The 16,073-nt window shown below is 40.7% G+C and overlaps 1 long non-coding RNA gene across 4 annotated transcripts in view; it reads right to left on the reverse strand.

Annotated features, from left to right (window-relative positions):
- Positions 1–1,666: 1,666 nt before the first annotated feature.
- LOC118162212 overlaps positions 1,667–16,073 on the reverse strand; it is a 29,753-nt gene continuing 15,346 nt past the window's right edge. For all 4 annotated transcript variants that reach the window (XR_004748341.1, XR_004748342.1, XR_004748340.1 and 1 more), the window contains one exon: positions 1,667–1,677. This is a non-coding gene — a long non-coding RNA (uncharacterized LOC118162212). The remainder of the gene's footprint in view (positions 1,678–16,073) is intronic.

Raw genomic sequence — 16,073 nt, forward strand, 5'->3', positions numbered from 1 at the left:
CTTGTTAGCCTACAAGGTTGCTGCTAGACATTTTGTTTGCTTGAATATTTAAATAGTGTGTGTGTGTGTACTTTGTGCTATTAGTGTAAGAAAAGACAGAACATGACCATGCTAAAGCATGCTAAATTTGAAACATATCATTAACTATGAAAGAAAATAGTTTAAAAAATCTGGCCTGTAATAGGAAGGGCAAGAAGTTCTGTAGTCAACATTCTAAATAATGTACAATAAATGCCCGGATAACCCTGTAAGGTGCTTTCACACTATTCAATGGAGAACACAGGCAACAAAGTACCTTCTTTTTTTCTGTATTACTGGATTTTGTTATATTCAAGGGTCAAATGTATGCATTTTCTCCAAAGTAAAGCTCCGATGTGTTCTCGTGCTACATTAAGACCATGTATTCAAAAGGAAACAGCCTTTAAGCTGAAGACAACCAGCTTGAAACCTTTCATGGATATTCGCTGTCAGAAGGTGAGTTCTCAGCTTCTTTCAGATACCTCACTGACCAGCTACTAGCACCAGGTGCCACTGCAAATGCAAACCATATTTGGTCTTTTCTATTTATTTTTCAGAAATACCTAGCTTTATAAATGGACTTTGCTTCAACCAGCCCCCTTTGTAAGCACTTGTAAATTAAGTCTCATTGTAGAAGTGGCTATGTACCCTATCTTGACCCAGTAGTTCTTTCTGTGGACCTGGGCACAGCACAAAAATTGACTGCTTTGAAATTTTGTCTCCATGTGTTTATGAATTGAATGATATGCATGGAGTCAGGTACATGAACTAATGAACTTGGTACACTAACAGGTCATTTCCAGTGAAATTTGGTAGTAACATTTCCAGTTACTACCAAAAGAAATTTGTTTCTTGATGTACCTAGATGTACCTAGAACCACACTAACTTTTATCCATGATCCCCAAAGGAGAGCTAAGGACATGCTGGTCTGTAATAAAAATAATCTCTTTTAATAACATTGCTTTTATTAGGACTTTTAATAGACTGAAATAAACTCTTTAATCTGCACTGACTTTGGAGTCCATTTTATCTTAGTTACAAGATTTTGCACTGTATCTTCTTTGTTTGGGGGAGCAAAGAGTGCATCCCCACCTGTTTTGTCTGATTATTTCAGGTAAAATTCAGAACAATTTAATTTTGTAATTAATGTAATTTTTCTGTTACATGAGAGAAGCTGGGCATTTGGTAGACAGAAATTTAGTTTTCCATTATAAATTTGAAAACTGCCTTGTCAGGGTGACCATTGCAGTTACACCTTTCAAAAAGCAGACCACTGAGTGTCCTGGAATTGTTTCTTGTTTGAGCAATGTCCAGTCAATTTAAAATTGCCAACTATGAATGACCTGCCCTAATCCCTTGGCAAAGGGAATACCCTCATCTACTTTACTTCATTAAAAGGAAGAGGAAAAGACTTCATTTTTTGTTATATAGATCTACCAAAAATACTGCTTTTTCTATCTTTAACAGTAGTGTTGGAAAGGAGGTTGATTTTCTTTATTATGTGTTTACTGGAGGGAGGGGAGACAAGGTTGCACAACTAGCACAAACAAGGGACCTACCCATTTTTTCAGTTCTGCTTTCAGGCCCACAGCTCATGGATACAGTGAGAATACTGGTGCCAGAGCAAAGCTTGAGTACGACAGCTTACATTTATTTTACTTGCAGTCAGTACTCCAGAAAACGACCTCTGGAAAGACAAAAAGATCCCACAGTGTTGTGCAAAGCTGACAAAACAAGAGAAAATGACAAGAGCATCTGAGCTCATAGGCCTCTACTTCTAATAGCTCAGTTTCTGCATTTTCTTCCTTCAGTTAAGCTTCCAGTAAGGTCTCCCTGTGTTTACCTCTAATTTAAGAAACTGTCCCTTAATCCCATACCTTCCTATTCTCTGTCATCCTCTTGTTACTTCCTTCCTCTTATCTTTTAAAAGCTTGCTCGCTCGCTCTCCACCCCCACCCTGGCTTATTCCTTCCATATTAATAATAATCTTAGTACTGAGCACTTATATCGCTCTCTACATGTTCAAAGTGCTGTACAAACCTTGGCTAATTAATCCTCACAACACACTCCCCTCCCTCTGTAAGATAGGTAAGTATTATTATCTCAGTTTTACAGATGGGGAAATTGTCGTAATGAGTCAGTGGCGGAGACACAAGCACAGTAACCTTGTTCTTGCAACCTCTATTTTGAAAATACCTTCTCCAACCCTGCTTGCCTCTATAAATACCTCCCCATCTCCTTTGTCTCCTGAATCGTCAAGACAAATCCACTGCCTACTTCTGCTGCCACAGCTCCCTTCATTGTTACCATCTCTTTCCTTCCCTCAGACACCTCCTGCAGGAGCTTTGCCAAGACATTGCTCTTCTGGCTCTTTGAATAACTCAGTCCCTTACTCTCACATCTGCAGTATTCATTTCATTTTTACCAGGCAAGATGAAATTCTGCTGCTGAAGTAAACCCTTGCCAACCTCACCTGTTCACGGCTTTTCTTTGTTTCTCCTTGCCTGGCTTTATGACACTAGCTCACATCAAATTCAAGGCTTCATTGCTTGACATAAGGTTGCATATTAGGGATCTGGCTTAATATCACCTAAATTCCTTCTACATCACTTCCTTGTAGCTTGGCATTTCTGGAGGCATACTGCAACTGACAGGAAAACACCAGGCATAGGTTTGTAGGTAGAATTTATGCCCTCTGTATACATGCAGCTCTGAACCAGTGCTTCTGCTTAGGACCATGTGTTAGTTCAGGCACAATCCACTGCTTTGTGTTTTCTGTTGCTGAGATGCTACCCATCCCATAGGCCAGGGAACTGCTTGATCTTATGAAGATACCTTCCTCACCCACCTGACAGCATTATGCACCCCGAATGCCCATGCTAGGTTCTGCAGTTTGACACTTAAAAATAATGTTCTTACAGTAGGTGTCCCAAATATGGCCCAGAGAACAAGAGAAACACTTGACAGAGGATATGCCTACATTTAGGAAAGAAATGCCCACAGTTATAAATAAGCTCATTCAATATTTAATTGCCTCTGCAGTTCCCTGATTTGACACGTCCCTTTTCCTGTACGTTGTAAATGGGTGATTCTTGCTGTCACATCCCTGTGATCACAGGACACGTGTCACTTGAAACACTGGATCCAACTCTTAATTACTCAGATGTCCTTGTTTTATTTGTTTGTTTGTTTTCTCTCCTGACTGGTGCTGTTGGTCTTATTTGACCAATAGGTAATGATAGATTCCAATGGTGTGGGTGAGGACCTTGTTTAGCTGGTAGTTTTGTCAATCTCTTTTTTCGGTCCAAGTAATTAGACATGATTACACAAACTTGCTCTTTAAAACACTCTGCCATAATGTCATGCCCTGTCAGAAGCGATCTGTTTAATGGATCAGTGCCTATTTTGTCATTTTCAGTTCTGTGCCATATGATACGGTATCATATTTCTGCAGATGAGCTATGTCTGTGGTGCTGTATTGGGGACTTTTTTTTCAGATGCCTAAAAAAATTTGTTATGATGAAGCTCTACAGCAAGTTCTTGCTCATACTCATACTAATGAGAACCTCACTGTGATAAACTGAACACAAAGGCTGTCTCTTCTGATCTTGCGTATGCATCAGAAGTCAGAGACTTGGACAAAGAAATTGCCCTCTTGCAGCTAAGTTTTGCTGATCCATATTCACTTGTGCTGGCACCTTTCTCATTATTTTACTTCAGTCTGTGTGTGCTCTGTCAGTCCAATGCTTTGCTGTGCATTGGGTCTCACCTTCTGCAAAGAGTAAGCAAGGAAATTTTCCTACCACAGCACTTTGCTTCAGGAATCCTCTCTCAGTGTCAAATGTTGTTTATTCAGTGTTTGGCTTGGTGCCCATAGAAGAGGTGATGGGACCGATGTGTACCTGAATAGCCTGTTTATGCAGTTGTTCACATTTAACAAGGTCTCTGTTACACTAGGTTTCTGGGGCAGAAAGCATGGCATCACTGCATAATTCTATATAGCTGTTCTCTAAACCACACAGAACTTAGATAGCCCCTTCCTACGTTGCGCCCTCATTCTCTGCATGAAATGAACACTAGAGGGTGTCACCCACAAACCTGTCGGTCCTCCAGGGGCCATTCACCGTGGTTAGGCTTGTTGTCCCTTTCTGAAGCAGCTGGTCTTATCAGTTTAACATCTGTACACTTCTGCAGGTGCAACTGCTCTGCATCCTCCTCAGCAGCAGTGCCCACTGCATAGAGGCCTCTGTGTCTCGCTGTACCTGCAGTGACCTTGAATACTTGCTCTCACTTCACCTCTCTTCCTCTTCTCCCACCCCTAACCTTTTTTTCTGACTCAAACTATTCTCAGCACAAATGGAAACCAGCTACTTAGGCTAACAAACGACTGGGTTGTTTTTTCAAGGGGTGGTGTGGAGGGCTGTTTTTCTGACAGCCCAAGGCTATTCACTGGCCTTAGAATCTCTTAGACCTGCAGCTGGAAGCCTTTGCATTATAATCTGGGAGCTGGGACTCATTTGTGGCTCTGGGAGGTTGTTCTGCCCATTGGCTGGCTGGTGCAGAGCTCCTTAGTCTTTTCTAAGCCTGCTTCTGACCTCAGCATTCAATATGTTCATTGTGTTCTCTGACTATTCTGTGGAAAAACTAAATATAAAAGGAGCGATCGGGAATCAGACAAGCTCAGCACAAGGTACAGGAAGAGAGAGTGCTACTAGCATTCGCACACCAGCCCTGACACCAGCCCCTGCACCTTCAGCCACTTGACTTTTTTTGCTTTTCTTTCCTACCTACCAGAGAGCAATAGGTAGGGCTGTGGCATTACCCCATGTGTATGTTCTTACTCTTACCTATTTACCAAGAGTATATTTTTGCCTGTCTGCTGGAGTGGATCTAGGGCCTTCCAGCTGCTCATTCAGCCAAGTGGCTGTCAAAACCTTTTGGAAAACAATGACTGTGAAATCTGTTCTTTCCTGGGTTTGTGTGTGTGTGTTTTCGTTGTTGTTTGTTTGTTTTAATTATGTTTTCACAAGGATTTTTTTTTCACTGAAAAGCACTGTTCTCAAGTACAGTTTTGATGGGAAATTCAAATTCTCTCTGAAATTTTCCCTTTTCTCATTTCCAATTGGTATTTTTCTATTTTGAATTTCCTTTTTTTATTTCCATCTTCTCAATTACTAGCTACAGCTTCACAGGATTGTATTTTTTGCTCAGATGATCTTTGATGCACTGAAACCCCATTTACTAGATTTTCATTGCTCTCAGGGAGTTTGCAGTGCTTGCATATGTTGCAGCCTACTTCTGCCTTTCTGTAATGATGCTCTCAGCACCTAACTGACCCACTTCAACAGCTGAGCTTCTGGGCCAGACCAGTTTCAAGCCACCCAGTGCAGCAGTACTGACACCATCAGTACCCTCAGTGATCTTCCTGGGCATGGTCTCCCCATTCAGTGTGGCCACAGCCATGCCAATCCATCTGCATTTTTTAGGCAGTGTTTATTATTAAGTACTATCCTGTATTTAATAAAAAACAGTATGAAATAACAGTGGGAATCACATGCTTTAAAGACAAATGAGAGAAGCTACTTCCATTCCATTCCATCAGGATGGCTAATTGTCATCTGCATTGCTGGTTTCTATACTGATTTAACATCCCCAGTATTTACCCCTCAAAGTACTGAATATTTCATTCCAAAATAAATAAATAAATAAATAAATCAACAGTGGTAAAGGATTTTGGTCTTTTTTTTTTTTTTTTTTTTTTTTTGTATTACAGAAATAATTTCTTATGCAATTTTCTACCAAAAGAGAAAGTCTCTACAATTTTTTAAATAATCAGTTTTCTCTAAAAAAAATTATCAGATATGACCAAAACATCAGTGTTTCATTTGGAGAATTTGTTAGCCTGAGTAAGCTGCCTTTCAGACTACAAACTCATGTTTAAATAGCAAACAAAGGAAATAACAGTCCAGAGAGGTTAGTGCTTTGTGTCAAATATGCTTCTGTAGTTTACTTTTGTTTTGCTAAGCAGATGCTTTGAAAACTGTTCAGCTGCAGTTCTGACAAAGGTCAATATCAGGCCAGTCTATATATCATACAGAGTTCAAAATCAATATCCTCTGAAATGAGGCTCAGCACCTTCTGCCTAAAAAAAAAAAAAAAAAAAAAAAAAAAAGTTTCTAAAATAGTTGTCAGACTCCAGCTGTCCTGTGGGATTTCCTTCTTCATGTTCCTGCTGGAGGAGCCCATCATGATATTGCAGTAATTGGTAATTTTTTAACTACCTATCCATATACAGAATTTGTGGATTTAAGTAAGCATATTGATAACCAGCCTTTGATTTTTTTTTTTTAATGTAAATGTTAGGGTGCCAGGCTTATATTTTCCACATAAAAGATCAGCAACTTCATTACCCGCAAAAGGTGGTTATTAGGGTTTAAGACTAGAATTCATCATAGTAAGTATGGTTATTTACTTTATACATTTATGCAGTATATCAGCCACAGCTTTGACAGTGCTCTGCAATTTTTTTTTCACGCGAAGGCATTCAAATCCAAGAAATATATTCATACCTGCTGTCAACAAGTGCAACTCCCTTGGAAAGCTCTGAGCCAATTTCAGCAGTGATGTGAACAGCAGCATAAATTTTAGGTCTAAATTGGTCAGAAAATATGTGAAAGTGGGCATAATTTGCATGCTGAGGACTGGAACAGGAAAAGTAGCTAGAAAAAAAAAAAAGAGTGCAATTAAGTGGGGGGGGGGGGATAGAGGATCTACTGGCATGACTGTAGTGCATCGAATTTTGTTCTGAATTCAGACAACTACAAGCAAATGTAAATGTTATACTTAATGCAACTAGCTATTTATAGCAGAGTGAACACACTTTCTCTGCCTGTTATGCTCATTACTATGCCAAAGGATGGACTAGAGTATGTCAAGCATAGGTTGGCAAACTTTCAGTACATAACTGTATGTATGTTCCCAGTCCTCCAGTGCACTCTATAGTATGATCACAAACAACTACACCAATTCTTCATGGAAGGGAAATCTTGAAAGATGAAAAAAATGCTCTCGATCACCTTGAGTATGTTTTGGGTGTCTTTTGCTGAAAGTACTCCTTCCTCTATTCCAGACTGCTGTGATTAACAGATGATGGGGAGGTGAAGAACATTTTTGTCACGGAAACACCATTTCTTCGGTACATGCCAAAGAGAAATGGCTAAGAACTGTGCAATGAAATAAAGGCAGTGTTCAGACTGTCAACAGGAACTGCTCAGCTTTGGTGCTGCCATGTTTCCAGGCAGCCCCTGGCCCAGCAGGATGATTCAGTGTACCTGAGGTAGGCATCTCAATTCCAAACACAGTTGGTGGGGAAAGGTAGTCACCTCTGAAATCATTCAAAGCAGCGGAGGCCCTATCTCTCTCCACTGCCTGAGCAGGTCACTGAAATTCTCACCTACCAATCACCTGGGAAACCTCTCAGTTTAGATCTGAACAAGTGTTGAACCTCAGTCACCTCCATCCACTTGAAATCCAGAGCACTGAGTCCTCTCTTGAGAGCAAGCAGCTAATGATGGAGGAGGAAGAGGCAGCAGCCACTTCAGAATAACTTCATTGTTTGAACACTCTTACAAGAAGTGGGAAACATGGATTTTAAGCCTTTCTCAGACTGAAGGGGTTTGAACCGCAATTCCCTTTTCCTCAGAGCTTAGCCTACCCATCAAGCTAGAGAAGTTCTTCATTCTGCTCACTATGAGAGGCCACGGAGCAGAGAGAGAATAGGTAAGAGGGAACTTGATTTTGCAGCCCATTGGTGAGGGCAGGCATGAAAGAGTCCTGAGGTTCGGTCCCAGCTGTCACTGCTATTTAAGTATTCTTTACTGTTAATTTTTAATCCAGACACTCGGTCAAGCGGCCGTGGTTGACAGACTGTATAGGTTGTAGTGTTTAAATTCTGCCTGAATTTGTATTAAGCACCAAAACCATGTGAGTCAGATTCTGACCTAAGCCCTGAACTTATCACACCCAATGCTAAGCATCTAACTGAGACCGTAGCAGCATAGTTGCCTAATTAGGAACAGAGTTGTTCAAGGACTTCTGCAAAAGTAATTGAGAGAGAAAGGAAACCTCCAGAGAAAAAGTGAGTCCATTCTTCATCTGAATCACATTATGGAAGTGCCTGTTCTTCTCTGTTGATTTCAAAGGGAGCCTAGGATGACAACGCTCCACGAATAAGCCTCTCAGTTGAATTTAATGCACCCAAACCACAGGAATGTCATTTCTTCCTCCAGTTGTTTTGTAATTTATTGCTGTTATTTTCCTCTGTGTCCAACTGACAGTGGTGTGCACCTCTGGAGAAGGATACGGTGGCATTTTCTATATACCACCTAAGTGCAAAGACTGCAACCAAGCACCAACCTTTCATGGTGAAGTGTGGTTTTTAACCTTCTCTTTGCCCCAGGTAACCTGTGCACAGTAAAGCACTCACTCTTCCATGAAGCCAGCGCACCAAGAACAGATCCCGTCAGAAAATACAATGCATAGGCAGACCTGAAATGCAATGTCAGTATTCTCATCTACATGTTTTTTATATCATTAAATGCATCTCCTCAGCTAGACAACTGTGCAATTTCAGAGCATAAAATGTATTCATCACGCTTTTTATTTTCTTTTCATCTGAGAACATTTTCATTTTTCCAAACAGTAGCTCTCTTCAAAGCAAGAACTTGTAGAAAGGTATGTAGTGCTTTAGGATTGACTGTGTAGCTTGTGGGGTGGTATATAATAGAGAACTGAAGAGATACCTGTTGAGGGATACCCTCAAAGTACAGGTATTTCAAAGGGATACGCGTATTGCAGACTGGGCCCTATGGATAATTCTGGGATCATAAGGTCTTTTTGTGGCAGAGACTACATCTTCCTCTATGTTTCCAAAAGCCCTTATTTCTGACTGGGGCCTTACACTATTATTGTAGAAATAGTGACAGCAAAAACAAAAATAGGCTACTATAAATTCTTTTAAGTTTTTCTGAGATGTGCCTTTTTTGAGTGGAGGAAGAGCACCTTGCAACTGCAATTCACAATATACACAGCTAGACAATATCCCAAACAAAAGACTTTTTGAAACCTTACACTTGTCTTCGGTCCTCACCACTGGTGTAAATGGTCGATCCTTCCAGTTAACCTGTTAGTACAAACTGAGTGAAGGTCATATAACTTGAGTTCTCTGCTGGTCCTCACATATTTATCACCATCTTTCAAGACAGTAATGTTCTTATCACCCAGAGTAAAGTAACTGTGTAAGAGGAGTTATCAGTGGCCCAGGGAAACTTCTGGAGGAGCTGGATATGACAAAGCTACAATCTCCCTTCAGGTCATTTGCTATGTACAGTAACAATTACTGCAGTGTGAACACAAAATTTGAGGCCTTTGTCATCTCTAGAACCTTTGGAATTTACAAGTTGTGCTTTTAGGTTTTTCCTAAAGTCGTGCTTTTAAGTTTTCCTAGAGTAGTATACACCTTTGTAATATTCAGATGAGATGACTGTAGAGGGCCTCATCTGCTTGGTCTTCTTCTTCAGGTTGCCTGTAGCAGAACCCCACTATAATGTCCCCTCTCCCTGCCCTCCCTTTAATCCTAACCCATAAACCCTCTTTCAGCTCCCTATCCATCCGCAGGCAGAGCTCTATGCGCTCCAGCTGCTCATTGACATAGTGGATGACATCCCCTCCTCACCACTTCTGCCTGTCCTTCCTAAAGAGCCTGTAACTTTCCATTCCAGCACTCCAGTCATGGGAGACATCCCACCACATCTTCATGATCCCACTGAGACTGTAGCCCTGCAACCATACACTCACCTGTGCCTTGTCTTGCTTATTCCCTATACTACATATGTTAGTGTACAGGCATTTAAAAGGGGCACCCCATCAAGTTGTGTTCCTAGAAAGTGTGTGTATGGGGTGGAGGGAGGATTTTTCCATAACAGCACCTTGTAGACATTTCCTTGCTAGCCTGCAAGTGCTGGAGTTGACTCTTATTCATCCTCATTTTGTTGATTTTGTGATCTCTCCTTATCGCATCACACTGTGCCCTTTGTTCAGCAACCCTGTCCAACACTCTTTCTCAGGGCTGCTGGTTACTCCCTCCTTTCTCTTCTCTTCCTAGTTAAAAGTCCTCCTTATGAGGTTAGCTATCTTATCAGCAAAAATGTCTTTACCCACTTGGTGACATGCATCCTGATTCTTCCAAGAAGACGCTGATCCTCAGACACAGTCCCATGTTTGTAGAACCCAAAGCCCTTTTGATGACATCAGTTCTGTAGTACTGACCTGTACTCTCAGAGTCCTTTTCACATCCTTTGATCTCTCTGGCAGGACTGAGGAGAACCCCACCCAGCATAGAGAACACCACTCTATCTAGCATTGGCAAGAACACACCTGGAGCACTGTGTCCAGTTCTGGGCTCCCCAGTACAGGAGAGACCTGGACATACTGGAAAGAGTGCAACAGAGGGCTACCAAGCGGTCAAGGGACAGGAGCACCTCTCCTGTGAGCTGAAAGAGTTGGGACTGCTCAGCCTGGAGAAGAGGAGGCTCAGGGGGATCTCATTGATGTCTGTAGGGAGATTACATCAATACCTATAAATACCTGAGGGGAGGCTGCAGAGAGGACAGAGACAGGCTCTTGTCAGAGGTGCCCAGTGCCAGGACCAGAGGCCCTGGGCACAAACTGGCCCCCAGGAGGCTCCCTCTGAACCCCAGGCAGCACTTCTGTGCTGTGGGGTGAGGAGCCCTGGCACAGGCTGCCCAGAGAGGCTGTGGGGGCCTTGGAGGCCTTCAAAGGCTGCCTGGAGATGGGCCTGGGCAGCCTGCGCTGGGTGCCTGGTGGCCTCCAGAGGGCCCTTTCCACCTGAACCAGTCCGTGGTTCTGTGATTCTGTGACTTTCTGTGTGTCTTCCCCAAAACCAATAACAGGTCTGAGGGTGAACAATGCTTTATGCTGATCAGTTCAAGAGCCATGGTAACAGTGTTTGCCTGTTAAGTTCACTGTAACAGTTGATTTTATTACAAAAATAAGTATTACTGATTGGAGAGGAAGTGTAAGGCAAGAAGCCAGGATGTACTTACTTAACTGTAACCCAGATACGTCTTGTTATGAATAAGGGAAACAGTCTCTTTAATTTTCCTTAAGCCTCCCTCTTCTATGTTAATTTCAAACCCCTTCATAACAATGACTGTAAAAATGGGACCCATGTGTTCCCTTCTGTCCTAACTTAAATGTGAGTTCAAACAATTATTCACATGAATAACTTTAGGTTAAACCTACCAGCTTTACCAGAAAGTTCAGGTACAGAAGCAGCAAAAAAAACAGCAGAACGCTGTTCTAAATTGAAATTCCCCTCCAGGGCACAGCTTTCTCCTCATTTGGTATCTCTTCCATCCTGGTATGGGTTATTTCACCTTTGGCTTCTGGCAGCTTCCCTTTCCATTGTTTTTTCCCCCGGTGTCAGTAGATACTTAGAACTGACAGCATTCTTATTTGACTGATTTTTTAGACAGCTTTATAATTTTACTTTCAAAATACAATGGCTTAAATGATGCCGCCTGTGATGCGTAGCTTGCAGCTGAATTTCTGGAAGGCCCCTGGGAGTGCATGAGGTAAAGTCTGCACCCTATCCCATGGGGCAGGCTCAGAGGATGGGAGGGGAGGAAGCCAAATGCCTCTGACACAGGGATTTTCCTCCACTGAAGTTTCCATGGGCCATTCAGACCTGCCGGCTAGGCTGCTTGGTTGTCCTTACGGTGGTGATGAGCCAGTGTGTTATGGACATGTTTAATTTCTTCTAGCAACACTTGTTTCCTGTTACAAATTTTCAGATTATTTCACCAGCATTATGTAGTAATTAAAACATCATCTTCTGTAAGGAGAGCTGAAAAGATTACATTTTAACTGATAAGATCATTTCAGAAATAGGCTCTTTTATTTTTCTTTCTAGAATTAGCTATTCCAAAAAAAAAGTATACTGAGTTATCAATAATTTAATAATCTATGTACATATTCAGTCTGTGGATATATCCATGTTATGGATAATGTTGCCATTGTTATTATTCACTACAGTGGCTTTCTTCCTCTTTCTTTAAGGCACTGAGGTTCAATTACCTCTTGCATCTCTGGGAATAATGTTTGTTCTCCCAGTCTCATAACACTACATGGCTCTGAGCTGTCCTGGGACAGCTGTAAGCATGTGGTGCTCGACCTCCTGCCAGCTCTCCATCCATATGGCTGCTCCACTCACAGCTGGTGGATGTAAGCCTGGTGGTGTGCCAGCCAGACAGGAGTGCTCAGGGAGGAGGATGCTGCAGAGACCTAGAGTGGGTAGGGCTGTGCCAGCAGCCTCAGGACCCCTGTAAAGGCAATAAAATCCTAAACTCACTGATGCCAATAGCAAAACTCCTGATATGCTTGTTAGTGGAAGGACTTAATCCAAAGCCTTTCTCCTGATGTTAGCGCTGGGGTACCTCCCATACAGGAGTTTTGAAGGCTTCTATGTGGAGGTCTGTGCTATATCATGTGACCTATGCTATTCAGAAATTATTAGAGTCTGTGGATTTTTATTTTTTTTTTTTCAGGTATGAGGTCACTCCCACACCTCTTTTTTCACCATCTGTTCTCTCTGTATGGTTATATGCATGACAAACCATGTCCCATTGTTTTGCGACTACACCTTGCTTCACAATGAAGATTATAGGTTCTCCTACAATGCCTGGCAACCTGGCTTTTGTTTTTAAGCCTCCTGTAATGGTGCATAGACATTTACATGAATTTTATCTTTCTTTTCTATGTGCCAGTGTTTATTTAGCTCCTTTATTATTTTTAAACAGCCTTCCCCCTGTGATCTTATCTGTATCTCCATTTTACATGTTGTATGATCTTTAAAGAGTTACTTTTGTATTCCACAATCTATCTGTAACTGCTATAGTTTTTTTCCTTGGGTATTACCCAAGGGTAAAAAAATGCAGCTACCTTTGGATCTCCAAGAGATGCCTTAATCGGACCTCAGCACTCCTCAGTACCTGTTTCCTCCCACAACTAGTTTACACACATAAAAATTAGTTTTCCAAACCAGTAATCTGATTTCATTTTGGTTAAGTGAAAATCTACCCTTGCTGTACAGGTGTTCTCTTTTAAACAGCAACCCAAGTAGCTTATGGTTATAGTTGTGTTCCCTTTCTACCACTCTCCTCGCTAACATGGGGACCTTAACATTTCTTGTCTTTGCCATTAAAAAAGACAGAGAAAACTACCTGGAGGTCTGAAACATCTGTGTTTGTTAATATCAACATAACTTTTTGATTTCTGCCTTCCTTTCTGCCATTGGTATCAAATATATTCCAAGAGCACAAACATCTGTTCTATCTACATATTGAGACATGAAATGAGATCCATGGCCTGCGTAGGAGAGGACAATTTACAGAAGTATTGATCTAAAGGTCTATGTCTTTCTCATATTGCAGGCCTCAGAGTTATCAGGGTGATCACTCTGAGGAGATAGATCTCCATAAATTGGTGCAAAACATTCCCCTCTATGAATAATTTCATGCTTCATCATTATTTTATACACACATTTTACCACTTGACATATATTAAAAATTATTAAGTAAGAGACAAAACTACTCTGATGGATCTTTCAACATATAGAAAAGGTAATTTTCCACTGTGCATTCACTGACAACATATGGAAAAGAAGAACATTTTCAGTAGGCTCAAGGTTACCTTAGTTCTACAAACATGTTTATGTGTTTAACTGTAAAACGAACCATGCCCAAAACCTGCATGTGTACCTGCAGATTAGGTTGTTGGGTACCCTGGCATGTTTTAGTGCACAAATGATTTTTTGTATAAATGAGATGGAGACCCACCTGTTGTTACTAGTGTTGTTACTAGTGTTAGTAGGCCTAATTCACTTAGGCCACTTAATCAGAGACTGGCTCTGAGCACAATGCCATCCTGTATTTCCTTCTGTACTTGTGTATCCATTAAATGAGCATGGAGGAAAAAGAATGGGAATAAATTTCACAAAAAGGAATATTTAGCACATTATATTACCATAATGTGGAGAAGAAAAGCTCTTAGAATCAAAGTTCCCACTGACTCCAGCAATGCCAAGACTTCAACTCTGTTCACGTTTGATTCTGATCATTAATGATATGTCTTACGGCTGCCCTTCCATCTGTTTTCTAGATGTTTGGCACTGTTCTTTCCTACTGAAGTAAGTGATGGTTACAAATGAACAGTATATAGCTTTCTGTGGTCTAGGCCATTAGAACAGAACAAGAATTTGGGATCAGCAAGACTGAAAACAGCTGTCAAGACTGTCAGACCATGTAGGAATAAATACCAGAAGTATGAAGATTTGGTAGATTAAGTGATGTGTTTGACAACAAAGGAAGAAATACCAAACAGTCATACAGATTATTTTTTTTTAAGTTTCTTTGGCCCAAACATGAGTGTCTAATTGACTCAAATGTCTTAGACTTGGTTGAAGATACTCAATGCCTATATCAAGAGCTCCGTACTTTCCCACCCTGGTTAATTTACAATAGTATCATAACCATCGTGTGTCATGAGATGATGCAATAGTATTAGTTTATAATTAAGGTAACAAATTAACTAGAACAGTAAATGAGCAGGACAAAAAGTGTTTCAAGAGCTGGACTTCCAGCTTTCTGAAAGTCTCCTAGATTTTCTATGTTGACATATACTTAAGACACCATAATATAGATAAGACATATCCCAAAACTGCATCTATTCCATGTACTTAAATAAAAGCAGACAAGGTGAAACTTCACATAAGTAAACTGACATGACTTGTCAGCATATGAAAGCATGAGATTTATAAGCACTTGTCCACTGAAGAAAATAAAGAATAAGAAATACTAATATCTAAGGATAGCTCTGGAAAATAATTTGATAGAAAAAAAAGTCCAGTGTTGTTTTTTGCTTCATGTAGGAGATCAAAGCCTCATGAATGCTGGTGGTTTGATGGGGTGCATTCTATAATTGGTATGCCATTACAGAATGTTAGAGATATTTACATTAACTAGAAGTATATAGAAAAGAAACAGGTACTGAAAGGAGGAGGATGAGATAGGTTGTTCTACTGAAGAAAGGCCTAACCTCCTATTTTGTACTCATGAAAGAGCTCTTACAAATTTACGATCACAGAATAAATGCATGAATATGTATCTGAACACATTCAACTGCCTGTTTACAGATGGCCATAACCCAGGCAAACAGGCTGTTGTCCAGAATTGAATTGAAAGTGCAAAACATGATTTTTTTCAACTGTACAAATAGCTGAAAATCACAGTAGGAAAAATATTTTTGTAATAAAGCAAATTGCAGCATTGCAGTGCATTCACCAAATCAAAAGTGCATGAAAGCATTAGGACATACACACTTTTAGAGAAACACTTACAAAAACCAACCTACAAACAGCTGTAGGGTTCCGGAGTATATAAAGCGGGTTCCTCTTCAAGAAAACCTATAACTAGCTCTAGTAACAGCTAAGAGCTTCATTTCAGTGTATATTTTTGAGTCAACAACATAATCAAATCTAAGGCTTTACAGGGCTAAAGATCTGTGTTCCTGCTTTGGTTTCTTCATGAATCACTAACCAATATAAGAGAGTACGGCCCCGAGAATTTCTCCTTTCAGAATTACTTTGATGTATACAGCCAACTTAGTAGTTCATACAACAGGTTTGATCTAGGTGCAAATCACATAACTTTAGCCTTCTTAAGCATGTAATCCTGGTTAGGCACTTTCTGTAGTCAGTGGTGAGAGACAAGAGCCCCCAAATAGTGTTTCATCCCACCTGGTATGAGTGACTCTAGTCTCACTGTTTGGAGAAGACTATCTCATACTGTCAATTACAGAGATTCTCTGGATTACAATTTTAGATTAGAGATTACATTGATAGTTGTCTATGCATGAGTTCTGCCTAAGGTGCAAGATATGAGTGAGGTGTTTCTGAGGACCTGCCATTCTCAGCAGA

The sequence above is a fragment of the Oxyura jamaicensis genome, chromosome 1 (genome assembly GCF_011077185.1).
Source record: "Oxyura jamaicensis isolate SHBP4307 breed ruddy duck chromosome 1, BPBGC_Ojam_1.0, whole genome shotgun sequence".
In the NCBI taxonomy this organism is placed as follows: Eukaryota; Metazoa; Chordata; class Aves; order Anseriformes; family Anatidae; genus Oxyura; species Oxyura jamaicensis.